General features: G+C 41.2%; 1 protein-coding gene and 1 long non-coding RNA gene across 8 annotated transcripts in view; one reads left to right on the top strand and one right to left on the bottom strand.

Annotated features, from left to right (window-relative positions):
* Positions 1-9,112, bottom strand: part of LOC105687209 (small conductance calcium-activated potassium channel protein) — a 148,241-nt gene extending 139,129 nt beyond the window's left edge. For 6 of the 7 annotated variants that reach the window (XM_048660163.1, XM_048660162.1, XM_048660165.1 and 3 more), the window contains exon 1: positions 8,274-9,112. The gene's annotated coding sequence lies outside the window, so the exon portion shown is untranslated. Of the gene's footprint in view, positions 1-6,701; positions 8,251-8,273 lie in introns of those variants that run through there. The other variant, XM_048660164.1, reaches the window with a different exon arrangement.
* Positions 137-2,401, top strand: LOC125502227. The gene is made up of 3 exons (XR_007280081.1): positions 137-241; positions 1,594-1,696; positions 1,767-2,401. It is a non-coding gene; the product is annotated as an uncharacterized LOC125502227 (long non-coding RNA).
* Positions 9,113-17,887: the final 8,775 nt, after the last annotated feature.

Here is a 17,887-nt window from a genome sequence, read left to right as displayed (position 1 = left end):
AATCATTATGTGATGATTGTTCCTGTTCTTTTTGTTTTACCGCAGTGCTCGTAAACGGTACATGCATGCATGACGTACAACCGTGATGTGTTAATTTCGACTGCGGAAGTAAATTCCTGATTTTAAATATTTCAGAGTATACGCGAGCAGCAGACCCGATAAATAAAAGATTGTTCGGCAAACGAAGAAGGAACTGCAGCATTTCGTCCGTTTCGTTACTATACCTGCTGCAACCCACCAAGTGAGTCGAAAGATAGTCCGAGGTAGACTTTAAAGAAAATGAAGGTCTGCGAGTTATATAACAGTGACTCCTCTCACTGAGAGCTTGAAAACTTCAGACTAAACCCATCTGCGGCTATAGTACGTAGGTACATTTATTCGCTGCTGCCTGGATATCCTGAAAATTCCGTACCTCGGTCGCGTGTATTTTCTCGCAATTTTCTTCGCGCGCTGCCGTGTAATAGCGAAGTTTTGACTTCCGGAGGAGGAAATGAATTGGGCGAGGTGAACCGACATCGGTGCACGGGTCATCGTTTGTGTGACATACGTATAGCCTCCAGATGCAAGCCAATTCTCTTTCCGCTATATTGTTCAAAACGAGCGCCGATCGGAGCATTGCTTCAAATTAATTTCCAGCTTTTGATAATATAAGTCCCACATTTGTTGCATCGTTATTTTTTTCTATTTTCACCAACGAAACATACTTGGCGCGAGTTGAGCACATCTCAACGTTGTAGTTCGGTAAAATGTTTATCAGTTTTTTTTCTTCTTTATTTTCGTTTTTACTGTTTTAACGGATCTCATTAGGAACGCTTGTACCGGTACCACAGTCGATTTCTTTGTAAAATAAAATTCTTTTGAAAGTGAAAAAAATGGGGAAAGAAAGAAACTTCCCTGTTATTGGTGCGAGCGCGCTTTGGTTTATACGAGAAGTATAAAATGAAAATAAAAATATGATCACGTTCAGCGAAGCGAATCCGGACAGCGTCCTAGATTGTTACGTCAAACGTAATGGTATTTCAATTACGAGTTGCGGGAGATCAAGGCTCGAATTCAGCATTTCAACGAATAATCTCATTACATAATGATACGTTGACGGTTTTCAGTTTTCAAATTCATTTTATAAAATATGATTCGTCAACAGGATATCGTAACTTTCGCTCATCAAGAGAGCTGTCGTTCGATATTTCATCAAAAAGCACAGGATATCGAACGACACTTCTTCATTCTCTCTTTCCCCTCTTCTTTTTAAAGTTTCGTAACATAATCTCCGGTGAGATTTTTCGAAAAGCTACCTATTTTCCGATTGGATGTCCAATCAAGCCGCGACTAACCAGAAAAATGGAATATTTCAAACCCACCGTCGATTATCCAACTATTTTTAATAATCTTATTTACAAAAATATCATGAATAATCAATGCCGAACGGCTTTTGTAGCGCAATCCCTTCGTTAAAATACGTCCACTCAATCATGCGGAAAAAAAAAAAAGAAATACATTCTGCGAAAGGTATAGAATGTGCAGGAATACGATATTATACAATAATAACGAAGAATAAACCCGCGGCTCCACGATAACACGACTCGGTTATAGGTGATGTACACACACGCGGAGGCTCTCACATTTTTCGAAGACGAGATTGGCCCGTAGCTCCCGTTTGCGGTTTCTAAAAGAATTATGCATCAAGTACGTATACGTACGTATACCTGTATTTATAATTATATGGAGCTGCGAGTCGCGATAATCACACCAAACATTTGTTACAGGTGTTCAACGATCTGCGGGGCTTAATACATGTATATGCAGAGGTGTTGAGAAATTTTAGACACCCTGCATAAATACACCGCGACTACGTGAAATCGGGACATCGATCAATCGGGAGAGTGCTCGAAGGTCACCGTTACAGAAGAGTTATCTGCACAGATACAGGTATACGTGCAGTTTTCGTTGCACGTTGGTTTCATTGTATTAATAAATCAGTGGACGATTTAGCTAATAGGCCATCTGGCTGTGCCTGAAATATATGTATCAATTTGTCAGACCAGCCCGACGTATATTACCTGCGCTGGGAAGACGAATCTCCATATATAGATGTATAAGTATACGCTTCGAAACATGATCGCGGTTACGCGTCTGATGGCCGAATATCAATTGTCTTTAATTCGTACTAGTCTCGCCTATTCTCAAAACAATTCCAAGGCAACATCGGCGATCAACGGACGTATAGATCTCCGGATGAGTCGATCTCGCGTTTGACTGCTGCAGCTATAACCTTGAAGCTCTTAATTTTTCATCGATTCTCGGTCCTATGCTTACGCGACGTCGAACGAATCAATGCAAATCATTTGTACTATTCGCACTCACTCTTCTAAACACCCCTTTCATTTTCTAAAATATAACAGACGAGTGATTTATTATCCTCGGAAATCCATCCCTTTACGATGTAACGTAATCTCATGGGAATTTTTTTTCGTTTGCACATCGCGAAGAGGTACTATATATATTCAGCCTCGGATATGAATGATCGTTTTCTTGTTCGAATTTATTACTGATTACATACAGATCGGCAAACGACAAACGAAAAAATTTGCTCAATCAGTAATTATTGCTTCAACGGAACAACGTATACGTTACATGAGGTATAATGTGCGCGGCAGCGGACGTTCCCGTATTAGTATATACCCATGTATTTCGAGTACACATTCCCATTACATATATACGTGCAGATATACATATACGTATACTCATAAAGTTACACATAATATGGGAAAAATTTCACCCCCGAGAAACAAATTCGAATAATTAAAAAAGCAAAGAAAAAAAAAGGAGAACAACTAAAAAGAAAAAAAAAAAGCAAAAAGAGAAAGAGGAGAAAAATATATGTAAATAATGATACGTCGTCGACGACGAGGGGACGGGGTAGGTTCACCCTTCGGACATTAAATCAGACAGCGAACGGCGTGACGCCCGCGGCAATTAAAAGCATTCTGTAGTTGTATCGTGGAACTTCATTAGTACCCCCCACCCCTTTCGAGGTACCTGTTAAAATGTAAAAAAGCAGGTGCTATTCATTACACGAGGAGCACCAGTCCCCCGAAGAACATGAATGAAAGAAATTGATGGCGATTGATTATTTTTTCTTTAGAAAGAGCAACCTGCACGAGGGTTGAAAAAATAGAAACAAATTTGTGAAAGTAGAGAAAAAAAAAAAAAAAAAACGATAGCCTGAACAAGAGCTGCAAACGAACGAAGATGCACGCAACGAACTCTGAGAGAGAGAAAGGGAGAGATCCGCACAAGTCTATTCTGTGTAGTCTATTCCGTGTCTCGTTGTTAGACGCATATACCTATATATGTACGATACAATGCAACGTGTCGAAGTGCAATGTGCACAGGAGCATTGAAACTTCCTCGTAACAATGTAGGTATGTACGCACCTATATTGTGTACATAGATACCGGATACATGAGGGTACACGTATTATAAGTATGCGCTTGCACCAGACGTCCTGCATTATGGAAAAGCATCGAGGTGTGCCATCTACTTATACGAGTATATCTGTTGGTATAATAAGTACAAAATATGCAACTGTAGTTTCGTAAAGTTATCGCGCATCCCCGGCGTATATCAGACTTGGGTGAAAAAAAATTCCAATAACGATGAGCGTCATATTCATTTATATCATAAACTTGATAACGTTGAAGTGGCGTGGCATATCGCGGGTCAGACCATCAAAGTTTTTCTTTTACAGTTTTTATTATGACTCGATCTCGTGGCTCATTCGCGGTAATTTATAAGCGCGCGGCTTTTCGGAAGAGAAAGCGCAGATATTGTACAAGTATAGGAAAAATATTTTGAAGCAATCGCGAGATTTAACCCGGTATCCGATATCGGTGACGCGGTATGATGAAACTGACGAAATCACGCATTTTTTATGTCCCCGAATAATTTTTATGCGCGAAAAAAAATTAAATTCTCATTCGATCTTTATTCTCCTCGTTTCTATTTTTTCATATTTTCTATTTCTGCTCGTTATGCGGAGTTTCGGTGCATGGTGAAAGAAATTCATTACTCTAAAAATAATGGTAAAATAAAAGTACCGTCAGAGATCAGCTTTTATATTTCTCTTTTCAATTCCATCTGGTGGATTTTCGGTATTAACGGATAAATCAACTCGCAGAATCACGATCCTTTAATATGATCTCGCATGAGATTACATTCGGACTTTGTTCAGGTTATCGCGATTCCCACTGTTCTCTATTTATTGATTTGAATTTTTTTCCTACATTTAATACCGCCCAGATTGCAGACACCGCCGTTTTAAAGGTGAACATCTTAGAAGATTGAGCTAATCCTTTGTGAAAATATAATCATCGTGTACACGAAAACCTGCAGTGAATGTATATTCGAGCGTTTTTTTTTTTGTTTTTTTTTTCGGCTTGCATTCATACACGTATACGTACCTACGTATATTTGCACCTTCTATCATGACGCGAAACACGGTGCTGCGGAAGAATTTAACGACCTTATCCCGCGGTATATAGGGTAGCACCCGCAGCAATACCGTATAGTTACATTAACCCTGGCCTTCCAGAAATTTGTGTAGGGCAAAACAACTCTGCGAGCCATCTGCTGCGCGCGAATTCCTGGGCGATTAACGGTTTCTGGGATCACAGCGGTAGCAAGAAAATAAGGTAACTCCAGAGATTCCGTTAATTGGCAGTTCTATTTCAGCTGGTTTCAGTGGTCTTCTGACGTTGCTACACGAACTACATCCACCACATGATCCCCCGCGTCGTGGCCTCTTTTATTCTCCTTATTATACTCGTATGCCCTACATAATATACCCACTCAAAACGACTTGTGGAGCTGCTACATATCTCGCTGCGGGAATTAATTATAACATTACTAGCGTCCCCCTTCGCGACTCATCCCGCGCCATATTTTCGTGCGAAACTATGATTTTTAAAGAACCTGCCATAACGATAAGAAAGAGCGTGGAGAGCTTGGCGATTTGAATGACAACTGCATACCAGCAGGAATTAGATGTTATATTTAATTGGTCGCACATTTCAATTAATTTGAACGAATAATTTTTAATTTTTTTTTCACACCCCGTGGCACCTCGGGATACGTAAAAAAGCTTCTGTTGCAATTTCGGCTGAGTTGTTTTTGTGATTCTTGCGAACCGGCAAGCGCACGTTTATTCCTCACGTAATAGTGAGATGAGATGTGAGCTAATCAACCCCAAGCCTTTTCTCTAATGAGACACAAATTTCACACGCACCATACATACATTTCAATACTATACGTGGATGTCGTGGATTTTGAGGTATCGTATCTCCGTATCTTGCGGGAGTTTATTTTTTCCCCGATTTCAAAAATATACTTCCGCAGTAGCTGATGGCTGGCTCCTGAATTCTAAATCTGATGGTGCCTTTGACCATTGGGATCATAAGATTTATCGGGGATCGACTGAACCGCTATCTGCGGCGGTGTTCCGATTCCGAAAGGTTGTATGATGAACGAACTAAAGTTGAATATGTATACGTTTAAATTTTTCTATTCCGAGAATATGCTACACGATCGATTCTCTACATTCGCAGATAACTTCGAGGGTTTATTTTATAGGGGGAAGTCAACCGGGAACGAAGGGCCAGTGCGTCCAAAACACCGCTTCCGTTTCAGTTTCCACTATAGTATATTTTGTCGGGCTAAAGGTCGAGGCAAAAAATTTTCACCTCAAAGCTTGCATTCGGGTGGGTGATGATTGAAACACGTGTTTCAATCATGACCTACCCGAATAAAAGCTTTTTGGTTCATGAGGTTCATGAGGTTTGACGGTCGTTTTTCCCCATTACCGTTAAATCCGCTTTACCACATACAGCTCGCATACGGATTATCGAATGTCCTATCCATCTTTTTCATTTTTGTTTGTTCATCGCCGTATTTTCAATCGCGTCGAAACCGCGGATGAGATCCGGAATTCACGATCGGTGCCCAACCACGGATTGTACGTCATCTTGCCCAATGTACTAATAATAACTGCCCGAACAATATACTCGTAAATTTCACAACAATATTCGTTGTTTGACGGGTGCTAACCTTTTCATTATTAAGTAAGACTCAGAATATGTGAGCGAACCAAATAAGTTGAAAAATTTCGAACATAATCTCGATACGAGATTACATTTGTCACGTTTCCTTATTTTTAAATTACAAATCTCGATGTTTCCCTTCTTTTCGTCAAACTTTTTCCCCCTTCGCTAGAGTATACGCAATTCGAAAAACGGGGTAACTGTTGCAAGATAAGTACTACAGCCGGCCGGGAACAAATTCTTTCAAGTTATCACTCGCGCTGTTCAATGTCCTGCATCAATTATTCAATGCATGAATTAACAACGTAATTTAATGCTGCGAAAACTGAAGCGAAATTTTCTCGTGGTAGCCGACGTAATCATTCGATCGTATGACATACTTGCGTCCGGTTTTTTTCAGCAACGAAGAAGTAAAGCACGCTTCCATCACGTAACGTATCTATCATAATAACAGCTATGGTCAGCTGGTAGGATATACCAGTTGACGTATGGAGGCATATCTATATCCGTATATCTATAATAATAGATAATGCATTGAGATGCAGCATGGGTGTGCGAACAACGCAGATGTGTTGTATTACAACGAACTTGGGTTATACTTACCTTGCTTTACCACAGAATATCACCGTGGATAGAATCGGACATTGATTATTATAAATTGCTCGGTATGGCCCCGACTAGTAGTGGTTGAAATGTTATCGATTGCCTGGTTCCTTTACTATTATTTATTCAGCGACAGGAGAAACCGTGGTGGGGTGGGTAGAACGAGCACTATACGCAATTAGGCACGACGAAGTTGCTCTGAATAATACTTTTTCGCGTCACGCAAATATATCATGCGCTACGGTACCTACGTACACACGTACGTTCACATTTTACACTCGCAATTCACGGTAATTTTCACCCACTCACACCCTCGATAACCTCCGCAGAGTCACATCGTGTTAAAGCGGAAGAAAAAAAAAAAAAACAGAAAAACAGAAAAAACAGGATAAATCAAAAATAGTAAAATGACTGGAGGCGCCAGAACGGCGCGTAAGGAAAAACCGCGTGGAATATTTGAAGAAGATAGGTAGAACCATCATGCACTTCGGATACATGGGAAGTATTTGCAACCACGTGCGCTTTAATGCGGAAAACAGACAGGCTTCAGGCGTTCATTCGGATTGGGTGCGGAATTTCCGCATCGCGGTATTATAACATCCGTAATACCGCTCATATTTTGCGGCTCGGAGTCAGCACCTGCACTGTCGGAGAATGTGTCGAGCGAGGTGACGGAATTAACGCGAGGGGTAACGATAAACCGATTCAACCCTTGGTTATAATCGGTTTTGGTAGCGGTACTTTATGACCGTGTGGCTACGGCGGGAGGATTCCGTTGGTCCGAAGTTGTAGGTCTTGACCATGGCGTGAAAGATCAACACCGGGAGGGGGTTTGTTCCGGGGGGTGAAAGTTACTTTGACCTTTGAACGGCGGCCGCGTTATAGAAAATGCGATTACGTCAGGGGAAACGGCGTAGTTTAATTCGAGCCATCGCTGCTGCCGAAGAAGTTGCGTAAAATCGCACAAAGTTGAATGGTTCGTGTGCAGGTGTATCTCTTTACGAGGCTAATTAACTTTCGGAGCGAAACCAATCGAGGGTCGAATGGGTGAGGTGGAGCAGAAAATTTACAATTTGTCAATTCGGAGGACCCTTTGGTCCAAGTTTGTGCGAACCCCACCTAATTGTTCACTGGATCTTGAGAAGTGACGGACGTGTGCTTTTCTTGGCATTATTCTATCTATACTCCGGGTGGTACGACGTTATAAATAAATGAAAGTACGTCGAGAATCGTGAACTGCAGACGACGTTGACGACTACGTCGCGTGGTAAAGAGAAGCCGATGTGGATCTAACGTACGAGAAATACACCTAGTGGACTGTGTGCTTATGACTTTTTCAGAATTCCAACTTTGAATTAATAGGACGAATTTCCACCTGCGGCTCGTGTGAAAACTAGATAGAAATTTATTTACAATTTTTTCTACTCTTCTTATTTCTCAAGTAGTCACGTATTCTACGGTTTGCAAACGAGGTGCAGCATTCGCCGGTCGGCAACGGCAGCTTTAACTACTTTGACGAAAGTCGGGTATACCCACATCTAATTAAGCTCCGTGATTTTGCAATCGGCTTACCGTAATTTAACGAAGTACATGTATTTTTTTTATATTTTTTCTGCATTGATATCTGAAAAATTCCGTCGGATGCACACGAGTTTTTGCACATCAGTTGCCGATAAATACCGATAATATAGAATACCGATGTTTGCGTCGGGCTTAAGGCTGGTTCACATGAAAGGCATTAATTTACTCTCCTTTTCGTACACGAATTGACGCAAGGTTTAAATTCACCACCGATCAACGAACCGGTATCAGTCGGGGAGAGCGGCTACGATAGCGCGACGACAGCAACAGTCGTCTCAATTCGACGCGCGGCGCAACACGTCGTGGGCTCAGCCGGCGCGCACAACGTCAACACTAACTCAGATCAGAAACGTGGTGGACGTCGCGACGCACCCTCGAGGTACGTCGGGTGCCGTCGGTTCGTCGACGCGCGCCTCCAAACTCCACAATGACTATCCGCGGCGCCCGCGCGTCGTCGTCATGACTACGTAAACTCAAAAATACACCTTCGAAGACGATACAACGCTTTTGGTTTGTCGATAGGTATCATCGAAACATCGGAGCATAAGTGGCCATCTCATTACCGATACCTTCGGCGCAAATACTCGAAAATCATTCCGAAAGCGCAAAGTGCACGCGATGCGCCAGAACGAGCGCATGCCACGTGAATTTCCTTTACTTGTCCTCGTTCGTTGTTCTTTACGACCTTTCGTTACACGACAATAACTACTGATCATCTGTAAGCGCGTTTGACCGATGTCCGCAGATTTATTTATTCTCTTGATTCGAGTGTTTTTACGACACGTTTGACGCGTGATCTGAAAATGAGAAATCGTTATCAGATACAGCGAGGCTTTTGTCACGTTTTTATATCACTTTTAGCCAACTGGTAGAAAACGTTGTAGTTCATAAATTCTTGATCCACCGCACATGTAGGCCCGATGAGATCGATTCCGACACACTTCTCTATGCAAAACAGAAGGACTTTGGAGTCGGAATCAACCTCGCCGAGCGTACGTATACAGTTTCAGTGAACGACAGTCGTCGACGTTGCCGCCGCGGTAACCACAGAGTTTCTAATGAAACGGTATTGCTAATTAAATTAGTAACACAAGCCTATTGTGCCCTGACTCCGTCGACAATGAACTATAATTAAATGGGACAATAAGTCGAGAAATTAGAAATATTTACAATAGGAAACTGACGGCCGTTATAAATAGGATAAAACCCTTGAATACCCCTAATTGTATATACACCTATTATCTGTGAGCGGAGAAAAATTCCATCATATGAGCGCAACGTTCGCACCATAGGGGCAGATTACGTCGTATTTGTTGTGCACCTTCTAAACTTATACATACATATTGTACATTCGCGCGCTATAATTGCCACATATCACGTACACCAACGGCAAATGAGATTAATTCGCGTCCGTTGTGCGATATAATTTTATCTCGAGAAGCGTATAATTACGTTACACTATGATGCGCTGTACATACGCCTTTTCTATTGGAGAAAGAACTACATAATCTATGTATGTATATGTACATACGGATGAATTAATCGGAATTGTGTATAAAGTTGAAGCGCACGATGGCAAGCCCTGCAGAATTAGAATTAATAATGTACGTCTAGGAAGTTGAGCTCACGATACTAGGCGGAGATACCGAAGTTTTCCCATTCTCGCAACAGCGTATATCCGTAATCTTATATAATACCTTGCATGTACCCATATATATATATATATATATATATATATTAACTGACCGTGAAAATCCTTTTTGTAATAAAGTTTTCCGGAGTACGCTCTTCCCCTATAGCCCTCGCTCTTGTTATTTTCTCAGATGTATTATACAAGGGCTTTATTTGCCCGATCCGACACTTCTACCCGCAATATTTTATCGCGTGTACTTTAACCCTATCACGTCTACGTCGCAGATTTCTCCATCAATGAAAACTTTTTGACACCGTTAGGTGGATGTGTATAATCATATTCCCCAATGATCGACATCGAGAGACTCGGAAGAGCCTCGCGCCAAGTACATTCAAAGGGACGGGCGCACTACCCCTGCTATCTTTGCTGCGACGGTAGCTCAGAAGCGGAGTAGGGATTCGCGTTTTATCGAATAGCTTCCATGCTGATAATGTGACAGCAAATGTAAAATCACTTTCGCTGTATAAATTGGGAACGAGCTTTCATTTGAACCTTATTTCGAGAAAATCGGTGGTCGCAGAGCTCAGATATGATGATCTCTCATCACCGGCAAGCTTAGTTTCATAAGATTCGTCACCGTCGTCATCAACATCTCGCAGAATCTAAAACCGTTCGAACATAATGTAAAGATGGGGGGCTCCGGTGTGAATATACTGTTCCGATTCGCGCCATTTTGCTATGGAGTACACAAAAAATCGCATAAAAAATTGAAGGTAGAACCAAGAACGATTATCTCCAATTTTTTATTTCATTTCTTACCAAGTTGAAACTAATTTCTTTTTTCTCAACAATTTTGTCTTCAAATTTAATTTGCTTTGCGATTTCTTTCAGATTTTACTTCATTCGTTTCATTAGTATACTCGTTTCTAGTACTTTTATCTACTATGCAATTAGGTAACATAAAGGTATGTACATGGCACAATAATTGATTTGGATCCTTTTGTCTCCGAAAAATTTAATTCTACGGTTGTTTTTGGGACACGACTTTTGAATAGCGATTGCTTCGGATAAATTAATATACGTACTCGGCGAAATTTTTCGAGATAATTATTTTATCGTAGGACAAGAATATAAGAAAGATAGAAACACTGTGACGAGCCATAATTCAAAAATTTGTGACTTCTACGTATATCAGACTGACCCAAACATAGTAATTTTTCTAAGGTATATGCGGAAAAGTTTCACATTCTACGAGCACACAACGCTCTTCGCGAAACGCAAATTTCACGAAAAAATATCAAGTTTCATTATCAAAGTCAAATAACTTTGATAACTTCCGTTACGAAAAATTTGGTAGATTTATTATGACACTTACAGATGTATAAATATAAATTCCTACGGCTTTTGAGATCGCTGAACGTATGATGCCCTTAGTTCTTTCACCCTGCGATCAATTGGTTTTCCGACTTGCGAAAGATTCAGTGAAATCACGTTGACCATCGTCAAAAGACTCATACGTAGAGGAGTAAATATTCATACTTTCAATATATTCGTCATCTTCAAAGAGTTCCGTGATTGAAGCTGAGCTAATTAATTCGTGATGCTAATTCAGAGTTAATTCGTTGTACACATATGTATGTACGCTATACATAGAGTCGAATGCACTTCGCGACGAGGAAAGTCAAAGACTGATCCTTCCTGCAGTGATTCAACGCAACGAAGAAGAAGACCTTTCATAAGTATAAAATTGAAGCTGGAATCCACTAATGAGCAAATAAATTTCGAAAGTACACACGTAATATTTTCCATCCAACAATTTTGGAAATAAATGCCTTATGCAAAATCTACGATACAATAAAAAATTCGTCGGATGTGCGCGCCAGAACAAGTAGTCTGACTCAACCTCTGTCAGACATCACTGAAAACTTAATACTAACGCACGTACCTGTCGCAAGCGTGGTACGGATTGCTCCAGAGATGATAAAACACTGCACTTTCCCGAAGATGAGCTAGGCTATATAATACACGAGTATGTATCTCCATGTACGTTTTCAATCCTATATACCATAGGTCCTTTTACTCGGGTATACCTATAGTATACGTTTACCGCATGTTTGTTTTATTTTATTTTCGGACGAACATCGTGCGATCTTATTTCCTTTTCACATATATGTCTATTAATAATCGCGTCAGAGATGGACGGATTATATACAACGTAACGTTATACATGTGGATGAAATAAAAAATTAATTGACATTTCAACGAAATTTGTGTATAATAGGACATCGGTCGGATCGGATCGATAACGTACACGGTGTGGTTCATTTTATTATTCTGCGATTGAAACACCGAGATTAAATATTTCTGATCCTTTTCAGTACTTTTATCGACGTACCGAAGGCATATGAGTTTAAAATGTGTGCCATCGAAGCTGTAGAGGCTGTAACGCGGTGTACCGCGCACACACGCGTGACTAAGTTCGATGTATCGTTATGCCATGTAATAAATGAAAAACTAAATTGCCTCGCGTCAGGCAGTTTGGGTATCTCAATTTCCCGAGGAAATAATTCGGAAAATTCCAATCGCTTCGATTGGAGACAAATAAAAGATCAAGGATAACGTAGACGTTCGGTGCAGCGTATGGAGAGAATAAAGATGAAGAAGAGAAACGACAGAGACGACGAAATGCACATCTGTTCGAAGTAAACGGTAAAGGAAAATGCAGACCAATTCTTTCGAGCATATAAACCGCCGCGCGGTGAACCTCGGACGGTTTTTCTCGTCTTGATGAATGAATTTCAATAAGATTACAGGTGGTTGGGTTGAATCAATGAGCGTATGTGGTAAATCGTTGAAAAATACGCAACGTGATCACCACGTCACCCAACACTGTTACACCCCGACAAACAATGATATACCTGTAATATGAAACTTTCGATAGTAGATTATCGTAGGTATACATCGGTATTTCCGAGCGGACAAACTCGCAGCTCGATATCCTGTGTACGTTGTACATAATTGAATTTCATGATAATTGAATAGAGGAAATCTTCAGATGAACAGCTGTTCTCGGTGAAATCAAATCCAGATTAGTTTGCGAAGTAGGTTACACGATTCAGAATCTACTTCTCGGTCTAACACGTGATTAACCCGAGTAAAATCATTACGGACTCGGTCCCATCGTCGGATCGAGAAATAGTGAATATTTTGTCGATTAACGAGACAAACGCGTTTAATTATTCATTCGATCAGTCCTAGCTACCCACACTTCGCGAGAAAGTCGGTTTTCTCAATTCGGAATAATTCAAGCTCTACATCAATGCACTGTAGGGTGGATAATCTTCACAACCGTAGGTATACCACCGGGGAGACTCAACCTTGTGAAACATACCTATGGTTTGGTAATGCGCGTTTATCGTTCCATTTGGGGTCCCCCGTATACCAGGTATTAATAGCTGTATCAGCGAAAATGATATTAGCTGAAATTTGCGAGATTAGGACATTTCATTCGTCATCGTCGCTTGAATTCGTACGATACTTATGCTTTTATTTCAATTTCTCCAAAGTAATTGCTAGCGAATGATCCAGAAATAGACGAGTGAAAGATAGAGAGAAAGGAAAGAAAGAAAGAACAGAAAGTAGAGAAAAGGTGTGAAGTCTCTACTCTCTGGGACTTCGACGTGGATAAACGTGCCCACCGGATCACACGCTGCCTGAAATTCAACGCACCATCATCGGTACGAGGTAAGTCGCGCAAATCCAAAATTTCTCTCTCTCACCGTTATAAAGAAAAAGCTCCAGTTTTTACGATTTTAAAGCATCATTGTTCCGTCCTGTATTATAGTGTATCAGATTCGCCTGTTATTTCTTCATATTTCACGGGTCATCTATCATATCATTCATACAATCGTTGTTAATTTATATAGTTTTTGTTCTTCTTTCGGTGTTGAAATTAGGACAGAACGTAACGAAGCTAGTTGGCAATCAAAAATCACGAATTATCCCATGTATAAAAAATTTTATTCGAAACATGATCTACGTATCTTGCGATTCTGATCGACTCGTACCTACTTCGTTCAAGATTCCGAAAAGTCCAGAAATCTCAAAGAATGGTAAGTCGATCTTTCCGCTGTGCGGTATAATGAAGCTTTTCTTTCCTTCCCACCTTTTCTGTAGAACGCGCTATCCATTTACTCACATATCTTCCATGTCCTTCTTACCAACCAGACGAGCATATGTTGCTCTCAGTAGGTATACCGTGGTCCGTTCATATTACCCGAAGTGTTGCTTCGACAAAAGCTCACGTACGAACGCTGCAACTGAAACCATTTTCGCATTGACATCGCAGACACACATTATCTTATACTCCATTTTTTATGCGTTGATTTGTTTCTTCCACAAGTTTAGTCTTTGTTCCCGATTGATTGAAAAATGCATTCCTCTTTGGTGATTCGCACCACGATGAATTCCTCACAAAATCGTGCGTTACCCCATGCTTCAGAATTGTCTACGTGTCAACGATGCGAACGGTTGTTCTGACACTTGATCCGGTCAGCTCGGAGATCAGTTGCTGTGAACCGCAAAGCGAACTCATCACCCACGTCCTCAGAGGTCAAGTATTTAACGGCTCTTCGTGGAACCTCAATGGGCGTTGGCAGAGGAAGACATACACCCATAATTTTATTTCATCTCGGCGACACCAGCACAGTGATTCGAGAGCTTTGACTCGACGTCAAGTATAGACAATGGAGTAGAGTTGCAGTGTAATTGTCATCCTCGGTTACTCTGCCTCGTCTCAAGGGCACTTTGCTTTGACCCTTCTTGACGTCGAAGCAAGGTAGGAAACGGAAACGCGGAGGCAGAACTGGTGGAGAACTTGACGCTCTTGAATTTCGTACGCGCGGGGGGGAGGGGTGCCAACGATCTTATCGAGAACGCTGGTGGAGAACCCGAACCAGTTCTACAGGGTTAAAAAGAAAGTTACGAAAGCTATTTCTCCGACGGAAATCGATCTAAGGTATACCGAATATTCTATTATATACAATACTTGTTTCTGCCTCAGCACCTCTGTAAGAGAGAACAATTTTTTTAGATCTCTTTCTCTTTTCAATATCTTTTTTCGGTTGCCATTTTTCATCGTAAAAATAATCACGCGTCGAACTACGCGACGTGAATGCACTGCGCAGAGAAACTTTCACGCCCGCTGAAAAAAGTTATTCATTTTGTATAACACGAATATTTTTTCCCCTTCATTTTCCTCGATAATTGTTGTGTCGCACACACACTAACCCATACAGCAATGCAAGCTTGGAATCAAAATCCATTCGTTCACGTGGCTGTATTGCACAGTTTCGTGATGACGGGCTACAAAAGAGGGTTAAAGTTAATTAAAATGAACAAAACTAGGGTACCTACAACATTCGAAACGCGGACGAATATCCGATAGAAAAATTAGGCTCTGTCGGAATCGGGGTAGAAACCACGCGATGCGGGCAATCTCAGTTGTATAATTGGACGAAAGACGTTATTTCTCTCAAAGGGATATTCGCGTCTTCCTACGGAGTTTCAAGCTCGGCATTCGGTTTTGGTATGGATTTTTTTCGATGGCGGATCGCTGTTTGATATGGCCATTCTAATCGGCGCTATGGAGCACTTCGTTATATCATAGCGGAGTTGAGAAATAGGTGTACGGGTAATTGTGATCGTTACCGTGTTCATTACCACCCCATTCATATTTGAGCCAAAGCGCGGCGCAGATTTATAACAACGGAATATTCTCCGAGCGTTCTTTTATTGTGTACGACAAATTAATTTCACAAACACCAAGAGTAGCGTATAACAATAGCATTTATCGGTCTGATGAGCGACGAAGATGAATATCGTCTGTTGAGGCTTCATTCGCAACGCGTAATTCAGCCAACGATGAGATCAAAAAGAATAGGTGATATCCATATTGTCACCTTAATTGTTATACCATCATAATTTCTTCTTGCAAGCTCGGTCGTTCTCCCGATTCTTCCGAAAAGCTTTCGAAAATCGCAGAGTTGTTTTACTGGTCTTCCGATAATTTTGACGCGTCTGGACGTCTCGCAGGGTTCGTTGAACCCCTGTTAATGGAGTCGCGGAGCTTTATGATCGCTGATTCCGTAGCTCCGGCGGGGCTTTTAAATTATACAGCAGAGTGGATCAGTCACATAACGTACATCAAAACCCCGTTGTGTTAAAACAGAAAAAAAAAAAGTATAGACGCACTCGAGGGACGGGTGATGTTCGGAAAGGAGTTCGGAAGAGTTGAGAACGAGTGGGAAGAAGGTAACGCGACCAAGTTCTGTTATACGTACATACGTACGTCGTTAAATATGACAAGGACAATGAAGAGGTTCATCGATTCGAAGCCAGAAATTCGAGATGAGCCTCCTCAGACCACAGATTCTCAATCCTCATTTGACGGCCCCGTCTTCGCTCAATCGAGTGCACTCCATCATCGATTGATCAACGAAAAGTCGGAGTGGTTGAAAATAATTACCTGTCATCGTTTGAGCCTAGCGAAAAATGGATAAAGGAAAGAAAGAGAAGTTATGATTATAATTACGCTTTGTCACGTCGTAGTTTAGCGCCAGTTATTATAAATTCTTTGACAGAAATGCGATTACTCGGTCGGATCATATCATCGCAAACCCAAATTGTTTAATTTACTCGTTATCTTTCTTCTCCGTCTTATCTGCAGCAGTCTGTACCTGTCTTGCGATAATTGAATTCTCTTGTCTCTCCGCAGATCGTGGCATATAAGTTTAATAGGCGCTTATCAAATCCTGTTCCATCTGGTTACGTAACGTCTGCTTGGATTATCTTCAGCATGATGCTCGTTGGTAATTGTCTTTTGAAACAACCGACTTAATAACCTTGAATAAAGTGATAAGAAAGACGAAGGAGTCCTAATTCACGAAATTCAGTCAACCACACGATTACCTATTTATCACATGTAATATCCCTGAAGAAATTATACTAACCCTCACGTCGTGGTCTTCAATTGTTCCGACGGGTGGATATAACCCCTCGAATTACGACCGAGAGATCGAACGGAGGGGGATGAAAAGAAAATTATAAACCGAAGAGAATCGGACTCGTGACAATTTTTTTTTTTTTTTTTTTTTTCTCATCTCAATCGAGACTAAGCAGTACCTAAAAGCGTTTAAACCGTAACAAAGAAAAAAAGTACACCAGATGCCGCGTGTAGGGTAGGGCGAACCACGAAACTTCGCTTGTCCATTGTAATAATGGTCGACCTTCGTCGGTGTAACCATTCCCCTGCAGGTTTAGCCGATCGTCAGCCAGGGCAGTGTGCTAAAGGGTGAAGCTGCCAGTCGAGAAATCAATAACCTCACATTTTACACCTGAGGGGTTCCTCCCTCTATCTCATGCCTTCGTCTCTCCGACCCTCCGCCCGCCTTTTTCTTCATCAATTTTTGAAGCATTAGGACCCGTACCCCATCTAAGTTACTCAACCGCGTCGATACACGAAACTTTCATCCACCGGTGCTACCAACGCTGATGATCCTTATCTATTCATTTTATCGATATTTGTGGTATACACGTCTTGTGAAATTGCCGATAAAAATAACTCGCCGCTGATGAATTGGTCAGACTGCTGCAAGTTTATAAAAACTTATGCCGTGTGAACGCGACAGCCCGCCGTCGCTTCTTATTTATTTTATCGTTTTTTCTTTGGATAGCACTCGCGTATACGCTAGCGAATCTAAAAGAAAACGTGAATAATATTTCAAAGAGAGGGAGGAAAATTGTACGCGTCGTACGTCGATTGATGCATAAAGTTTTGGGACGTGAGGTCAGTACGGTCGAGAAGGCGAGCTAGACTGGACTTTTTTATTTTTGTATTTCATTCGGGCATAGTGATATCGTTGTTCATGAAATGTTCGATTTACAGTGGAACAGAATTTTGGATATTTCAACG

The sequence above is a fragment of the Athalia rosae genome, chromosome 1 (genome assembly GCF_917208135.1).
Source record: "Athalia rosae chromosome 1, iyAthRosa1.1, whole genome shotgun sequence".
NCBI classification, from domain to species: Eukaryota; Metazoa; Arthropoda; class Insecta; order Hymenoptera; family Athaliidae; genus Athalia; species Athalia rosae.
This window is presented reverse-complemented; position numbering and strand designations above follow the sequence as displayed.